The sequence below is a fragment of the Mauremys reevesii genome, linkage group 2, assembly GCF_016161935.1.
Source record: "Mauremys reevesii isolate NIE-2019 linkage group 2, ASM1616193v1, whole genome shotgun sequence".
Classification (NCBI taxonomy): domain Eukaryota; kingdom Metazoa; phylum Chordata; order Testudines; family Geoemydidae; genus Mauremys; species Mauremys reevesii.
In genome coordinates, this window is record NC_052624.1 from 235,343,344 (window position 1) to 235,360,431 (window position 17,088).

Below are 17,088 nucleotides of genomic sequence, written 5' to 3' on the forward strand. Positions count from 1 at the left end.
ACTCAATTATACAGTTGGGGGATGAAACTGGGATTTTGGATTGGGTGAGCCAGGAAGGGAAGCAATTCTCATACTTTAGGGAATGAGAGCTGTTTGGTACATGAGCGCTCTGCTGGGGTGGAGTGACAGTTTTCACAGCCCCTAGCGCCCCTCCTTCTTGTGATTTTGGGTGAGGGGGGGACAGGACTTTGTGGCGGGGGAGGGCGGTTGCAGATACAGTTCAGGGGGGCTCTCTGCTCCTGCCTGCGGTCCTGCAGAACATCCACAAGGCGCCGGAGCATGTCCGTTTGCTCCCTCATTAGTCCAAGCAGCGTTTGAGTCGCCTGCTGGTCTTCCTGCCGCCACCTGTCCTCCCGTTCGCTGTGTGAGCGCTGCTGCTGAGAGAGGGTCTCCCTCCACTGGCTCTGCTGGGCCGCCTCGGCTCTGGAGCAGGCCATCAGTTCAGCGAACATCTCGTCCTGAGTCTTTTTCTTTCACCGCCTAATCTGCGCCAGCCTCTGTGAGGGGGATGCCAGGGCAGTTCGGGAAACAGCCGCAGCTGTGTGATGGGAAAAAGGAAGTGATTTCCTTGCAAAGATACGTGTTTGCGAACACTGAACACAGTCTAGTCTGTTTCTGTGAACAAGACCATACACGGCACCTATCTCATGTGCTCTCAGGACAAGTTCGAATTTTCAGCATTCGCTTTCATTGCCTGGGGTCTTGCACTGGAGATCAGACAAGCGGGGCAGGACAGCAGAATCCGTGTAGCAGCCAGGCCTGGTAAGCCGTAAACTTTAGGCTGCTTAACAGTTAATGGATAGCAGTGCCCTCCTGCTGCAGGCAATCTGGAAAGCATAAAGTCTGACCCTGTTCCAGCTCCTCGCGGCTGTCCCCGGGAAAGATCCCTGTATGCTTTTCCTCTGCAGCCTCCACCACGTGGCTGTTAAACGACGGTCATTGTTATGCAAAGGAAAAGTCAAGCATTCACAATAGTAACATTAAAGTAATTCCCCTAATTAGATGCAGCAGTCGACGAGCGAGATCACCCTGAGGCGGGTCACTAAGAGAGACAGAGAGCGCATGCTGCGTGAATCCCTGCACAGACCAGGGCCCTATGCTGCCATGCTCGTCGAGACAATGCTCCCACTGTACCTGAGGATGGCCTGGCGCGGAAGAGTGTGCTTCCACAGAGCACCCAATAAGGCACCTCTCCCCAGGAACCTCCTGCGGAGGCTTTTCGAGTACCTCTACAAGAGCTTAGTGGAACTCTCCCAAGAGGATTTCTGAATGTATTGACCTTCTTTTCATATAGTTTTTATTCCTGTTTTTTTAAAAATAAATGTTTACATGTTTATAGCACTTACCGACTGATCCTTCCCCTGATTCAGAGTCCGGGTTAACGGCCGGGGAGGGTTGGTAGGGGATCTCTGTGAGGCTGATGAAGAGATCCTGGCTGTCGGGGAAAGCAGTATTGTAAGCGCTGTCGCCTGCCTCGTCCTCCACAAACCCTTCCTCATCTTCCCCATCCGCGAACACCGCCGAGAAACTGCCCGTCGACACTATCCCATCCTCAGAGTCCACGGTCACTGGTGGGGCAGTGGTGGCAGACCCACCGAGAATGGCATGCAGTGCCTCGTAGAAGCGGCATGTCTGGGCCTGGGCTCCGGAGCGTCCATTTGCCGCTTTGATTTTTTGGTAGCCTTGTCTCAGGTCCTTGATTTTCACGCGGCACTGCATTGCATCCTGGCTGTATCCTCTGAGTGCCATGGCTTTGGAGACCTTCTCATAGGTCTTTGCATTCCGTTTGTTGGAGCGCAGCTCCGAAAGCACAGACTCATCGCCCCACACAGCGATCAGATCCAAGACTTCCTGGTCAGTCCATGCTGGGGCCCTCTTTCTACTCTGAGGTTCCATGGACTCCTCTGCTGGAGAGCTCTGCATCGCTGCCAGTGCTGCTGAGCTCGCCCCGATGTCCAACCAGGAATTGCGATTAAAAATGGCCAGACAGGAAAAGGAATTCAAATTTTCCCGGGGCTTTTCCTGTATGGCTGATCAGAACATCTGAGCTCGGACTGCTGTCCAGAGCGTCAACACAGTGGTGCACTGTGGGATAGCTCCCGGAGCTACTAAGGTCGATTTCCGTCCACTCATAGGCTAACTCGACATAGCCATGTCGAATTTAGCGCTACTCCCCTCGTCGGGGTGGAGTACCGAATTCGAACTAAAGAGCCCTCTAGGTCGAACTAATTAGCTTCCTGGTGTGGACGGTTGCACGGTTAAATCGAATTAACGCTGCTAAATTCGACATAAACTCCTAGTGTAGACCAGGCCTAAGTCATGAAGAGAGGGAAAGGAATACAGTTCATGATGACAAAGACGTTTATGCCACAGTTTCAATTCTGCAAACATGGCGGTCACTTTGTCTTGAACATGGAATATGGATATGAGTTTCCCTTGCAAGGATAGATTGAGGTTGTTTAAATGAGCAAAGATATCTGCAATATATGCTAGTTTGCATAGCCATTTCCAGTCGTGTATATGGTCTCGCAGGTTAAAGGTTTCATCTTAAAAAACTTGCAGTTCTTCTCACAGCTCAAACAGGCGATTCAGAAGTTTTCCACACAAAAGCCAACACACTTCAATGTGAAATAGGAGTTGTGTGTAATCACTGCCCATCTCATCACAAAGCTGAGAAAACAGCCGGGCATTCAGAGGGCAGCCTTTCACAAAATTGATTATTTTTATAGCTTCATCCAGTACTTGCTTTAGATCTGCCTGCATGTTCTGGGTGACAAGTGCTTCCCTGTGAATGCAACAATGAGTCGATTTTGCTTCTGGTGCAACAGCTTGAATACATGCAAAAACTCCTTTCTTCAAACCAATCATGGCTCTGGTGCCATCCGTACTTATTCCAACACAACTCCAGTCCAAGTCACTGTTTTTGATACAGTCATCAATAACTTTAAAAATAGCTTCTCCAGTTGTATGTGTTGGCATAGGTTGGCAGAACAAAATTTCGTGGACTTCATTATTCAGCTCGTATCTGACAAACTACAAAAGATTAGCTAAATTCACAACATCAGTGGATTCATCCACTTGTAGTGCACAGTAGCGATTCTTTTGTACTCTTGACAATAATTGCTGCTTTATGTTTTTGGCCATATCTGTGATTATTTGAGAGGGAGACATGATCTATAGCTTTGCTAGCCTTGTCTCCAATCATCACTTGCACCATTACTTTGGCTGCAGGTTTTACTAATGTCTCGCCAATCACTTCAGCAGCTCCGGATTGTGCAGTTAAGTACGCCACACTATATGAAGCTTCCAAAGCTTTCATATTTTCACCTCCCGTCACATTACAAATTGTTTTCTGGGACTTTTGGAGACCTTTGTGCCTATTTTCGAATAATTCTACAGGTTTTCCCTCATATTCTTTAGGTTTGCTATCAAAATGGTGTTTTAGGTTGGATGGTTTCATACTTTCATTTGTGAGAGTCTCGTAACAAATCACACATAGTGGAACAGGCTCCACCTCATCACCAGTCCAAAAAAACCCAGTTTAAGATATTTTTCATCATATTTGTGGGCTTTTTTTGTTTTATTTGCAGCTGATACGTTCAATAAACTTACAGATGGTTCACACGGTTCACTAATTTTGTCGTCACAACTGTCTGATGTAGCCATATCACTTCAGCATAATTATCACTAACATTTGTATTTCCTTCATAATTTTCTTTTGTACATTTCAAACTTCCCATTTTCAGCCAGCGACCCATTGTAAATGGGTTTAACAAAAACAAAAAGAGAGAAATTTTCTATATTAATTCACACCAAGTATGTACTTGCTATGATCTTTAGATTACTATGAGTAGTTATTCACTTTTATCTTTTATCCATCAGTATGACTTCTGTGCATGCCACAGAGGCAAGTGTATTGGCCGAGCAGTGGTAACGCGCACACATGGTTTGCGTCGGCGAGCGAGCCGATTTTTACTGGCACGCTGCTGCCAGTCGGGGTCCCAGCCGCCGGCCCCACTCAGCCCACTGCCGGCCTGTGTGAACAGGACTCCTAGCCAGCAGCAGGCTGAGCAGGGCAGGTGGCTTAGACCCCGGCTGGCAGGAGCCAGCGGATGGAACCCCAGACTGGCAGTGGGCTAAGCCGCTCAGCCCGCCGCAGGTCTGGAGTCCAGGATGCTGACCCCACTCAGCCCCAGCCAGCCCCTTGCCACCTGGGATCCCAGCCGTCGGCCCCACTCAGGCCGCTGTGTTAACGGGACCTCTGGCCGGCAGTGGGCTGAGCGGAGCCAGTGGCCAGGACTCCAGCTGGAAGGAGCTGGTGGACAGAACCCCGGGCTGGCAGCGGGCTGAGCCGCTCAGCCCACCACGGGTCTGGGTTTCTGTCCGCTGGCCCCGCTCAGCCCGCTGCCGGCCCTTTGGCAGCTGGGGTCCCGGCTGCTGGCCCCGCTCAGCCCGCTGCCGGCCTGTTTGAATGGGCCGTGTACCCCTGGAAACCTTTTCACGTACCACCAGGGGTACACATACCACACTTTGGGAAACACTGCATTAGACCATCACTTGCACATATGAGTCTTGGCTTCACGCATCATTTACATTATGAAAGCCAATAACTAGGGCCCTACCAAATTCACGGCCATGAAAAATGTGTCACAGATGGTGAAATCTGGTCTCCCATCTTGAAATCTGGTCTTTTGTGTGCTTTAACTCTATACTACACAGATTTCATGGGGGAGACCAGCATTTCTCAAATTGGGGGTCCTGACCCAAAAGGGAGTTGCAGGGGGGGGGTCGCAAGGTTATTTTAGGGGGTATTGCTACCCTTACTTCTGTGCTGCCTTCTGAGCTGGGCGGCCAGAGAGTGGCGGCTGGTGGCTGGAGAGCGGTGGCTGTTGGCCGGGCGCCCAGCTTTGAAGGCAGTGCCCTGCCAGCAGCAGCGCAGAAGTAAGGGTGGCAATGCCATACCATGTCATCCTTACGTCTGTGCTGCTGCTGGCGGTGGCTTTGCCTTCAGAACTGGGCTCCCAGCCTGCAGCTGCCGCTCTCCAGCTGCCCAGCTCTGAAGGCAGCACCACCGCCAACAGCAATGCAGAAGTAAGAGTAGCAGTACTGCAACCCGCCCTATAATAATCTTTCAACCACCCCACAACTTTTTTGGACAGGACCCCTACAATTACCACACTGTGAAATTTCAGATTTAAATAGCTGAAATTATTAAATTTATGATTTTAAAAATCCTATGACCATGAAATTGACCAAAACAGACCACGAATTTGGTAGGGCTCTACCAATAACACTGGCTGTCATGAATTTTAATTAACGTTTTCTATGCTTTGTGGCTGATATGTCATAGAGGATGCTCTATAAAAAAAATACTTCTATGTAGTTTTGGTTAAGGTATCCTGGATGACAGCCTGTGTGCTGCTCTGCTCTGTTTCTGCCAAACTACAGCATGTTGGAAGTCAGCCCTAAAGCTTGGAGTTTAGTTAGAAACCTTCCCATAGACAGATAATTGTTATAACACATTGTCAATAGTCATTTGGACAGCTGTATCTTTAAGTGGTTTGAGTTTCAGAAAAAGGAAATGATGTAATAGTGAGGGCTCAGGGTGGTGTGATGAATTGCATAGTGTGTTTTCTGCTGTGCTGTTCATTAAATTAAGACACAACAGAGATTCATAGCTTTTAAGGCTAGATCATCTAATCTGACCTCATACATAACACAGGGCAAAGAACCTCACCCAGTAATTTCTAAATCAAGCCCATAACTTCTGTTTGAACTACAGCATATCTTTTAGACAGATATCCAGTTTTGATTTAAAGACTTCAAGTGATGGATAATGACCACATCCATAGTAAGTTGTTCCAATGGTTCATTACTCTCACTGTTAAAAATTTTCACCTTATTTCTAGTTGCAATTTGTCTAGCTTCAGCTTCCGAGCACTACATCTCATTATGCCTTTTCCTGCTAGATTAAAGCACTGTATACTTTCAGAAGTCTCTTCCCCATGTAGATACATGGAGACCATGATTAAATCACCTGTTAACCTTCTCTTGAATAATCTAAATGGATTCAGAATCTTTAGTCTCACACTATAAAGGCATCTTTTCCAATCATTCTTGTAGCTTTTTTCTGAACCTTTTCCAATTTGTCAATGTCCTTTTTGAAATGTGGTACCATAAATGGACATTCCAGGGATGTCCAGTATTCCAGTAATAGTCTCACTAATGCTATATACAGAGGTAATACCACCTCCCTAATCCTGCTTGATATTCCCCTGCTTATGCATCCAAGGATTGTATTCTCATACTGAAAGTGCATGTTTAATTGGTTATCTACTATTACCCCTAAATCTTTTTCAGTGTCATTGCAGTCCCAAGATGCAGCTCCCCTTCTTGTAAGCGTGACCTACACTCTTCGTTCCTAGAAGTATGACTTTGCATTTGGCTATGTTAAAGGGCATATGCTTCAAATGAGCCTTTACTAGGCAATCCAGGTCAGTATATGTGATGATTTGGGGAATCCATGTACAACTTATGAATCTGATTATCTTTTAAAACTGCTGTATCATTGAATGCCTCAGGGTACATGGAGTGAGCCATATGCGTCAGGGCTGCATCCAATATCTCCCAGACAAGGGACAACAGAGAGTTGTTAAATCTTGAGGTCTCACATTCAAATGAGAGCCCTTTAGCTTAATGTATGTGGAAGCCTAGGGAAACCAACCCAATCAAGTTTGTCTGGGCAAGGGTTTAGAGCAGTGGAATTTCCCCAGAATCAGCGCAAAGAGATCAGATATGCATGCTGATTTTTAACACCACAGAGCCTGAGAGACTTGGGTATGGGGGAACTCAGAGGTATTCGCAGAGACACAATAAGCTTGGGAAGGTATGAGCAATAGAGAAGCATGGTTTCATAGCAGAGAGGGCCTTTTGAACTGAGGTACCATCAGAGAAAGAAGGAAACTGGCTGCAGAGGAGGTAGAGAGACTCCATGATTTGGAGAGAAGCCAGGGAGGGAGTGGGGGGATTCTGGACTCCTTACAGAACTCTGACCTAATCCCAAAGTATGCTCAAGAGAGGCGAGGAAGGGGAAAGTGCATAGGTGCATCAGTTTTGTCTTGATCTGTGTAATTCTTGTGCTAGCTAAAGTACAGAGTAAGTGGGTTATGGAACCCTTACAAAGCCAGTGTGTCTGTTTGCTTGCACTATCACGTGTCCCTGCAGAGGTTAACTGTAAACCCAGAGTGCTCACAAGGTTGGAGCTTAAGCTAATAGGAAATCAGGGGAGTCAGTGTAAATCCTAGGGGCCTAGGTCAGCTGGGCCATGAGATGTCATGTCCATGAAGAGATAAGAGACAGAAAGCCTGTGTGCAGAAAGTGTGCCAAAGAGCACAAAGAGACAGCACTGAGTCTACCCAGATCAAAAGAAGCTTAAGAGCACATGGGTCTAACATGTTGGAACCTAAACACTGCAGTAGGGAGGGACAGCTCAGTGGTTTGAGCATTAGCCTACTAAACCTAGGCTTATGAGTTCAATCCTTGAGGAGGCTACTTAGGGATCTGGAGCACAAATTGGTTCTGCTAGTGCAGGCAGGGGGCTGGACTCAATGACCTTTCAAGGTCCCTTCCAGTTCTAGGAGATTGGTATATCTCCAGTTATTACCTATCATGAGCCAGGGGATCTCTACCAGGTCTGTGTCACAGTATGTCCAACTGACTTGTCTCCATCATCATTTACCACTCAACCAATTTTTGAGTTATCTGCAAATCTGACCAGTAACAATTTTGTATTTTCTTCCAGATCACTGATAATGATAATAAATAGCACTGGCCCCAGAACAGATCACTACATGAGACCACTAGAAACACCTCATTACACGATGATTCCCCATCTACAATTATTTGTGTGATCTGGCAGATAACCCGTTTTTAATCCATTTAATAACAGTGGCATTAAATTTTGTATAGTGCTGACTTTTTACGCTTAATGTCATGCAGAACTACTGAATGCCTTACAGAAGTCTAAGAATATGCTGTGACTGTTACTTTTACCAAACTTGTTGATCTTAGAAAAAAAATCCAGTTTATTTGACAAGATTTATTTTCCATTTATTAATTATGCTACCATCTTTTAATTCTTCACTGATTGCTGTGATAATATGCAGGGCACAGACATAGAAAAAAGTTATCATAGGGGACTCCATTAATGGATTTGCCTTCTCCAGTAATAGCTGGCCACCAGATCACAAACACCTCAGGCCATCATCAGAGAAGTAACACTGTCTAGTGTCCGATATTGGGCAGAATGTGCTTTGTATTTTAAACTCGGTATTCAGTACTCATTTAATAATGCATTTGATCTTTCCATTGCCTGTTCACTTTGACATTCAAATGCCTTACCTAAAACCACAACTATGTTTGGTCCAGACGGATCATTTTTGACTGGATGACTTTCAGTCTGAGAGCTAAATCTTCCACCTAAATCTCGGCCCTTGATATGTATGAAACAATTGCCAGCCGCATCACTTGTATTTCTGTTAGCAGCTTGAGGGCACAATATGGCCCCTGGTGAATAAGTTAAAATGTGAAATTGGTCTTTCCAAAAGAAGGTCCTATCTAATAATTATGACTATGATTAAGATGAACCACATTGTATATTCTCAGAACTGATGGTATGGGTATGTGTTCATGGGTCTGTAATGTTATTTTTAAATTATATGATAGTCAGGAAAGTGGTCGGGAAAAGTTTGAATTCCAGAGTGAATTATATCTTTATTACTACTGACACAATCACAGGCTGCTGTATCCTTGTTTAATTTATTTATAAGTATATACACTTCACCTTCTGATGGCTGTATTCAAGAACAAAGTGCAGCTTTAACTGACAATTGTAACACTCAACTCTGTGCTCAAATCAGAAATCCCAACATATTGGGTGAAATCTTCTCCACATATAAAAGAACCCAACACAAGGACCCATCTCAAAAGAGGATCTATCTCAGTGATTAGACATGACACAGTTAAAGTCAACCCTGCACACCAATATACACTGCCTGTGTAGTTCATCGTGCATGTGACATACTCAGAGATGCTTATGAAACAATATCACCATGCTCATGAGATGTAAACGAAGATGAAATCACCCGGCCTACTGTAGTTTGGGGAACTACAACAATGGCAACAAACTGTAGTTTGGGAAACTTCAGTACATTTAAATGGGTATCCTGACGTTAGCCTACCTGGAGACATACAGTCTGTGAGACATTTATCTTAATGTGAAAATAATGTTTTCCCATATGATCAGTGTCTGGATTAGATGGGGTAGAATTTAGAAAAAGCCACCTACCTGCTAAATAAGCTCCGTTTTTGTCACATTCTTCCATATTAAACAGTACCATGAGTGTGCATGAGTAAAGACAATAGAGAAAAGAGTAAGTAGTAAAAAGTGCTATTCCAGGAGTTCATAAAATTAAAGAATTCAAAACATTCAATTACTGTATTGACATATAGTGTGTGTATATGTGGATTTTTGTTTAAACGGAAATTTAATCATTCAATTCATACTTCCTTCCCTCTTTCCCTAAGTCTTTGTGATGGGCTGTGAAAAAGAATGCAATAGGCCACTCACTATCAAGCTGCAGACACACTGCAAGATAGAATATTCTTTTTCTTTCACATGGAATTATTACAAGTAAAAGAGACTTCAGAAACCATGTGTGGCAATACAGTAGGTCATGAATGTCTAAAGGAGGGATACTGGGGGTGGAAGATTGCTGAAAGACTATGAGTAGTAACAAGGAAGGGAAAAGGAGCTGGGAACCTCAGAAAAGTTTGTAGGAGGCCAAGGAGAGTGGATTAATATGAATATCTGAATTCTTAGTAATAAATAGGGCATACAATTTGATATATATATATATATTGTACCTATTTGTACTTCATCCTTAACACTGATGGCACTTCACCTATGATCTTGTACATATAACACATCAAGCATGATTAAATATACCCTGGTTCATGGCCTGGTGTATCTGTATTGCTTAATTTCATTAGTGCAGCTTGACAGGAAAATGCATTGAACCTTTTCCTTCATTTCTGTTGTTTTACTGCTAGAGATAGAAATTTGCTTCATAAATTAAGGCATTGCTGCATGTACTTCCTCCTTTTTACTTTTAAAAAATGAAACACTATAGATTACTAACCTTGGTCACAATTTGGATTGCAAGACTCTCAGTTCTCTTTAGTCTACCTCCAACCTTCTGCCTCCAAGGCCCAGCACGTTGCTTCTCAATTTACAAGACTTTTTACGTTTCCTTCTTCGATAGTACAACATCCCTGAGTCAACCCAATCCACTTTTTTCTTTAAAGATATAATGTTAGGACTAAATTCCTTTGTTGAGGTAATAATGAAGTAACAGTGGCAAAAGACATGTGCTTTCAGATAAGTGTTATGTTAACTTTCTCACACCTCTCTACTAGTGTCTCACACCGTACTAGCATTAGTCACACTGTTCTAGTCAAGGGTCTTATTTCCAAGGAGGCTGCCAATCATAATAATTTAGGGGCTGGCTTTAGTGATGTGAAGGAACGTGCCTCAGGATCAAAAAACTAATTTTTACTTATAACCCAAGACATGTACTCAAGTCTTGATGGATGAAAGCATAGTGCACTGATACACTCAGTCACCTAGCCACTCAATTAAAATATCCTGACCCTAAATACATCATAGAAACCTATCATGCAAACATCTAGGGAGTGTTTTCAATGCTAAGAAAAAAATAAATAGAAAACAAACCCTGACTGTGTGAGTTTAGCTCAGCCACCTCCTCCTAACTGCAGCAGCTTGCATCACATGACCCCTAGAGGGGATTTTAATAATGTTATCATTTGATTCCCCTTTCAGACACTTTGCATTTTTATGTATGTTAAAGAATTCAGCAAGTCATTCAGCTGGCTTGGATGACAGGAGAACTTCCCTTGGAGCACAGGTGTATAAGCAAACAAATCCTTTCCATGCTTGGAAATGGATCTGTCACTGAGGCTAAATAATCAGCAGAATACTTAACCAGTGAGAGAATATGAATGATATCACATCATCTAAAAGGTACAGGGGAGCAGATGAAAATAATTCCCTTTCACGGGCTACAGATTGACCTGGGAGACCGTCTCAACTGGAAGGATTCTCATATTGTCTCCTTCTTCCTCCCTGCTCATAAGAACTTGGCATTATGAAAACCAGGGAAATCATTACAAAAACTTAGATATTCAAAGCCTAGGATGAGCTCAGGTTCTAGAAGTCTTCTACATGTGGGATGAGCAAGTTCGACAAGCCAGCCCTGGATTAAAACAAGAGATAATCAAATTTCACTGAGGCAGACGGTGAAACAAATCATTGTCTTGGTCTTCAAAGGCTAAGCAATGCCTGCAAAGGCTGCAGAGAAGCAGTGTTTTCTACTGAGGCGACATTAAGAAAAATTAAAAATGCAGACAATAGACAACTTAAGAAGGAAAGCCTTTTGTGAAAGGGCACAGTTAGAGATCAGAGACAAAAACACTCCTACACTTCTAGTGTTACAGAGCAAAGGATATATGTTCATTTGCCTGAATTGCCACAAAAACTATGAAATTATAAAATTCTATAATCAGCTATTAAATTATTGTCTATCTCAAAGAGACCCATATTTCTGTTCTATGGTGTCAAAACTTGAAGGAATTTGGAGTTCCTGTGAATAGGGGTTAATAACACCATTTGACTGAAATGGAGCAGAATGTTTAGCAACTATACCAACTCAACCTGCTGCTCTCTCTCGTGGTTCTCTGCCTCTTATACTGTACAGCTTAGAAAAAATCCCCTGGAAGGTGAACACTTTGAAACATCAATCATTTTGAACCCTTAATGCATTCTTCAGCCAACTGTCAGGGCTATAAAACTGTAACTGGATGCAGTATAGCTATTTTGCTTTCCTTACAAATATTGAGATTGTGCAGTATAAACTAAACAAATAACTTAATAGGTTCCTTCAGCTTGTGTGTTTTTGAGGCTCCCTATGACCTGTTCTGTTACCTTTTCTATATACTATATGTCCCTACTATGTGAACAGTCAAAAAAGCCATCCCTGTTCCTTCTAGCTAAGTCTATCATTAGGATTTTGTGGTGATATATTTAAGATGTCCCAAGCTTTAATCAACATTCCATTTTTAATCCCTTCAACTAAATACCCCAAGCGCTAAACACTATTTCAAACCGTCATGTTCTAACCACTAAACTGCTTGACTGTTGAATTACAGTATTTACTTTTCCAAATGCAACCAAATTAAATTTTATGGTGACAATAGCTAACATTTTATCTTTTTTTAAAAGGCTGTTCCCAGCCATTCCTATCAAAAGTTTTGCTTCTGAAAATGCTTGTAAAAGATTGCAAAGCACAGTTTAACCTAACAGCACCCTCAACAAAATACAGATTTTATTTTTATCAATATGAAGTATTTTCCCCTTCTATTTTTTTTATGTTAAGAGATGCAAGCAGATGTTTTAAAATACATTTTTGCTAAGCAGCATTTGAAGGTGTAAATATAAATTCTTTTCTTTAAGCCCGTTGTATATTAATGTAAATTCTACTGCATTTGAAAACACGTCAGCTTTATTTTGTACTGGTATTCAGAATCATCTCTTTTTGACCAATATTATATAAAGTTCCTCTGGGAAGATAATGTGTATGATTGCAGCCTTGCCTTGTTAAAATCTGTGGCTTTTTATGCAGTCATGTTTTCACCCATGAATTATGCATGAAAGAGTATCTCATTACATTTCATTTTCTTTACAGCAGCATCCCCTCTTCTCGCTATGCTCACATTCCCATCAGCAGAGCTCCACTCACCCTGCAACTTGGCTCCATCTTGATGCCTCCACAGCATTTTAGACAAAATGGGTGTGTTTACCTTGTCACCCTAAGCCTGGTATAAATTATTCACCAGAGCTTTGCACAGACTTGTGAGCTAACCTGTCTGAACTCAGAGAAACTCCACAGGTCTTTGTGTGTATATATGTATTTGATAGGGACTCTGATGGCTATTTCCCTGGAGTAGCCCCAGGTACAAGGATTTAAAAATATATACCCCATTTCCAAAATTCATCTTTATTGTAAATTACTCTTTATGGTTTCAGACAGATATTTACATGCATTTTTAGCACACAAGGTAGGTGGTAAAGCTACTGTATTTATGATTCAAAGGTCAAATCAGCAAAGAATCTTTTAAAAGAATTCTTATGTTTGTTTTTTAATTAATAAGAAGGCACCAGACAAAGCCTCCAAGGGCATATACCATACACAGAGGTGAAAGTAAGCCGGTGCGGTCCAGTATGGCATACCGGCAAGAGCCAGTACACTGTGCTGGACGGCATCGACTTCCACGGTGGGGATTGAAAGGGCTCAGAGCTCACCACCACTGCGGGCAGCCCAGAGCCCTTTAAATACCGGCCGCGGCTGAGATTTAAAGGGCTCAGAGCTCCCCGCCACTGCGGGCAGCCCATAGCCCTTTAAATCCTGGCTGCGGCTCCGGCGGCCGGGCAGGGGCCGGGATTTAAAGGGCTCAGAGCTCCCCGCAGCTGCAGGTATCCCAGTGCCCTTTGAATTCCTGCCACAGCTGGGATTTAAAGGGCCCAGAGCTCTTGCCGCTGAGGGAAGCCCGGAGCCCTTTAAATCCCTGCTACGGCTCTGGTGGCAGGGCTGGGGCCGGGATTTAAAGGGCTCAGAGCTCCCCATGGCTGCGGGCAGCCCAGAGCTTTTTGAATCCCGGCCACAGCTCTGGCGGCCGGGCTGGGGCCAGGATTTAAAGGGCTCCGGGATTCCCTCAGCGGCAGGAGCTCTGGGCCCTTTAAATCCCTGTCCCAGCCCCACAAAGCTCGGGGTTCCCCCTGGCAGCCAGAGCCCTGGGCCCTTTAATTTGCCCCTGAGCTCCAAGGGAATCCCAGCCATCTCTGCAGCTGGGAGCCTCTGGTTGATTTAAAGGCTCTGGGTCTCCCAGCCACAGCTGGTTTTCCCAGGGCCTTTAAATCATGAGAGGCCACGCCTCTTCTGGATGAGGCCACGCCCCTCTCAGGACTCCAGCAGTACCCGTAAGTCCTGTAAATTACTTTCACCCCTGACCATACATATATTCCTGTAACTGCATTCATGCAGGTGGCTGCTTATGCTCATGTATACCCTGGTGACTGAAATGGAGGGCTTCTCTGCATTGAGCTGCTTGCAGGAGCAGAGCCTCGATGTCTTTTGTGGATCATGTATGTTTTCATTACTTTGTACACTGCACCCAGGTCCCACAGTGCTAGATGCATTAGAAATACATAGATTAAATCAAGGAACTAAATTGCCCCAGAGGTGGGGTTTGTTCGGGGTTTTTTTTTAGAAAAAAAAAACTCACTACAGCACTACTAACCTTATCTCCCCAAAGACAAATTGTGTCCCCATACCTATAGCAACTCCAGACACGTCAATTTTTCCTGGAGCTAAGCGCATGCATAGCTTGATAGGGCTTATTACCAGTCATTCAAACACATTAAAAAAATGATGGAGGACAAAGAGAAACTAACCTGAAGGGTGGAAAGGGCAAAGAAATTTCCAATAGAAGATGTACTTTCCTTAATTTTAAAATATTTTAAGACTTATGAAAACAAATGTTTTCACTAACAATCAGCCTCTGATAAGCAATCTCTACAGGAGGCATTCAAGTGTTGTTAGCTTATACAAGCAATGTGCACTTTAACCACAGAACCCCAAACACACTTTTTCCACACAAAGGACAGCAGACTAATAAGCCCCCCCGCCCCCCGCGCTCCCCACTGACCTGCTCCTTCTGCGCTGCCTGGGCAGATGATGCAGGAAGGACAGGTCTTGCTGCAGGCCTGCAGCAGCTTCCTTGCCCAGAGCTGGAGGGGGTCCTGGAATCCTGCTGAGCTGGCTTGCCACTCCCTCAACAGCTGTTGTTCCTGCTAGGCGCTGCTCTCTGGCCCTCTGCTGGCCACACACCGCAACTTCATGGGATCAAAACAAGAGATGTACCTGCTGTAGCAGTAGCAGCAGCCATCCAAAAGGAAGGGGAAAGAAGGATAACGTGCCTTCCCCCTCCCTTGCAGCCCCACATAGGGGTTAGGCACAAATGCAGTCTTTCCACTCCCCCAAGAAAGGGTTGCTCCAGGTTAGCCTCTCCAAAATGATCGAGCAGGGTGCCTTGGGCTGCCCACCCCCTGTCCAATGTGCAGGCCAGTGGATGTACCCAATGCAAATAGGTGGCTTCAGCTGTCCTTTCCCCGCACTCAAGGACACCTAGTGCAGAGTGGCAGTGTGCAGATAGCTGAACTTTCCCCTACCTCTGACTGTGCTTTAAAGACCCCATATGGCCCATTATGAATGGTATTATACTTTATTCTCTGCATCCTACTAAAACTATTGCACTGAGAGGTGCTTCTGTTACAGTCGGGGCACATAAAACTTCACAAGAGGGCTAAATCAGAACCAACTAGTGCTCCAGTAAGGGTTGAATTTTTTACTTTAAAGGTATATATCTGTCCTGATGGCAAGTGGAACTGAGCTGACAGCCAAATTCTAAAACCAAACAGAACAACTGAAATCAATATTTCTGGAAGACAGAGAGAGGTGCATCCATCTAAACATCATGGCCAAATCCTGTTTGCCTCTCTCTTGCGAGTAGTCTCACTGTAGTCACTGGGTCTACTTATGTGAGTAATGCACAAAGGATTTGGAGAAACATTTAATGGGCTGTCTGAAAATATTACCTAGTTCTGTTTCTAATTAATGACCTTTCATGATCACTATAGGTTATGCCAATTGTGAGCTATATGGTCATCAATAACTTGCGAAAATGATGGAGTCTCCCGTCGAGTTCGACGGATGAGCTACAGTCACTTATTGCTGGTCCTGAAATGACACCAAAGACCAGTTTCAGCCCTGCAGACCCATCCACAAGTGCCAGACATAAAAACAATTGTAGATGGATGTGCGTTGCTTTTACTTTTACTCCTCACACGTCTCTCCTTGATTGCAGCAATCCACAAGCTCTCAACATTTTTCAGTCCGAGGTGGCAGAGCTGCCGCCATCAGATCTTGTCATGGGCTAAGAGCTCCAGGTGCTGAGGTCAACATTGTAAGACTGGAGGTTGGCCTTGAGTGTGTCTTTGTAATGTTTTCTTGGTCTGTCCCTAAAATGAGTTCCAGTCTGCATTTCTGTGTAAAAGACGGCCTTAAGGTTTTTCTTGTCAGACATACGGGCCACATGGCTGCAGAATCTCAGCTGTGCTCTCACTATAAAAGCTTCAATGCCTGTGATGTTACAGCACTCAAGTACCTTCGTGTTTGGAACAAAACCCATCATAGACATCATAGGTGGAACTGGTCCAAGCGTTTTATGTGGCATTGATAAGTAGATGCTGTAGATGCATACTGTAGATGCAGAGGACTGTGGTGATGATGATGGTGCAGTAAAAGACGGTTACTCACCGTAGTAACTGTTGTTCTTTGAGATGTGTTGCTCCTATCCATTCCAGTTAGGTGTGCGCGCCGCGCGTGCACAGCTCTTCGGAACATTTTTACCCTAGCAACTCCGGTGGGCCGGCTGGGCGTCCCCTGGAGTGGCGCCGCTATGGCGCTGAATATATACCCCAGCCGGCCCGTCCGCTCCTCAGTTCCTTCTTGCCGGCTACTCCGACAGTGGGGAAGGAGGGCAGGTCTGGAATGGATAGGAGCAACACATCTCGAAGAACAACAGTTACAACGGTGAGTAACTGTCTTTTCTTCTTCGAGTGATTGCTCCTATGCATTCCAGTTAGGTGATTCCCAAGCCTTACCTAGGCGGTGGGGTCGGAGTGAGACGTGGCAGAGTGTAAGACTGCTGAGCCAAAGGCTGCATCGTCTCTGGATTGCTGCACCAACGCGTAGTGGGAAGCGAAGGTGTGGACAGAAGACCAGATGGCCGCTCTACAGATGTCCTGGATGGGGACATGGGCCAGAAAGGCGGCCGACGAGGCTTGCGCCCTCGTCGAGTGAGCGGAGAAGCGGCATGGTGGCACGCGAGCAA

The 17,088-nt window shown here is 44.7% G+C and overlaps 1 long non-coding RNA gene across 1 annotated transcript in view; it reads right to left on the minus strand.

Annotated features, from left to right (window-relative positions):
• Positions 1 to 14,961, minus strand: part of LOC120398973 — a 37,188-nt gene extending 22,227 nt beyond the window's left edge. The window contains exon 1 of the long non-coding RNA XR_005594852.1: positions 14,842 to 14,961. This is a non-coding gene — a long non-coding RNA (uncharacterized LOC120398973). The remainder of the gene's footprint in view (positions 1 to 14,841) is intronic.
• Positions 14,962 to 17,088: the final 2,127 nt, after the last annotated feature.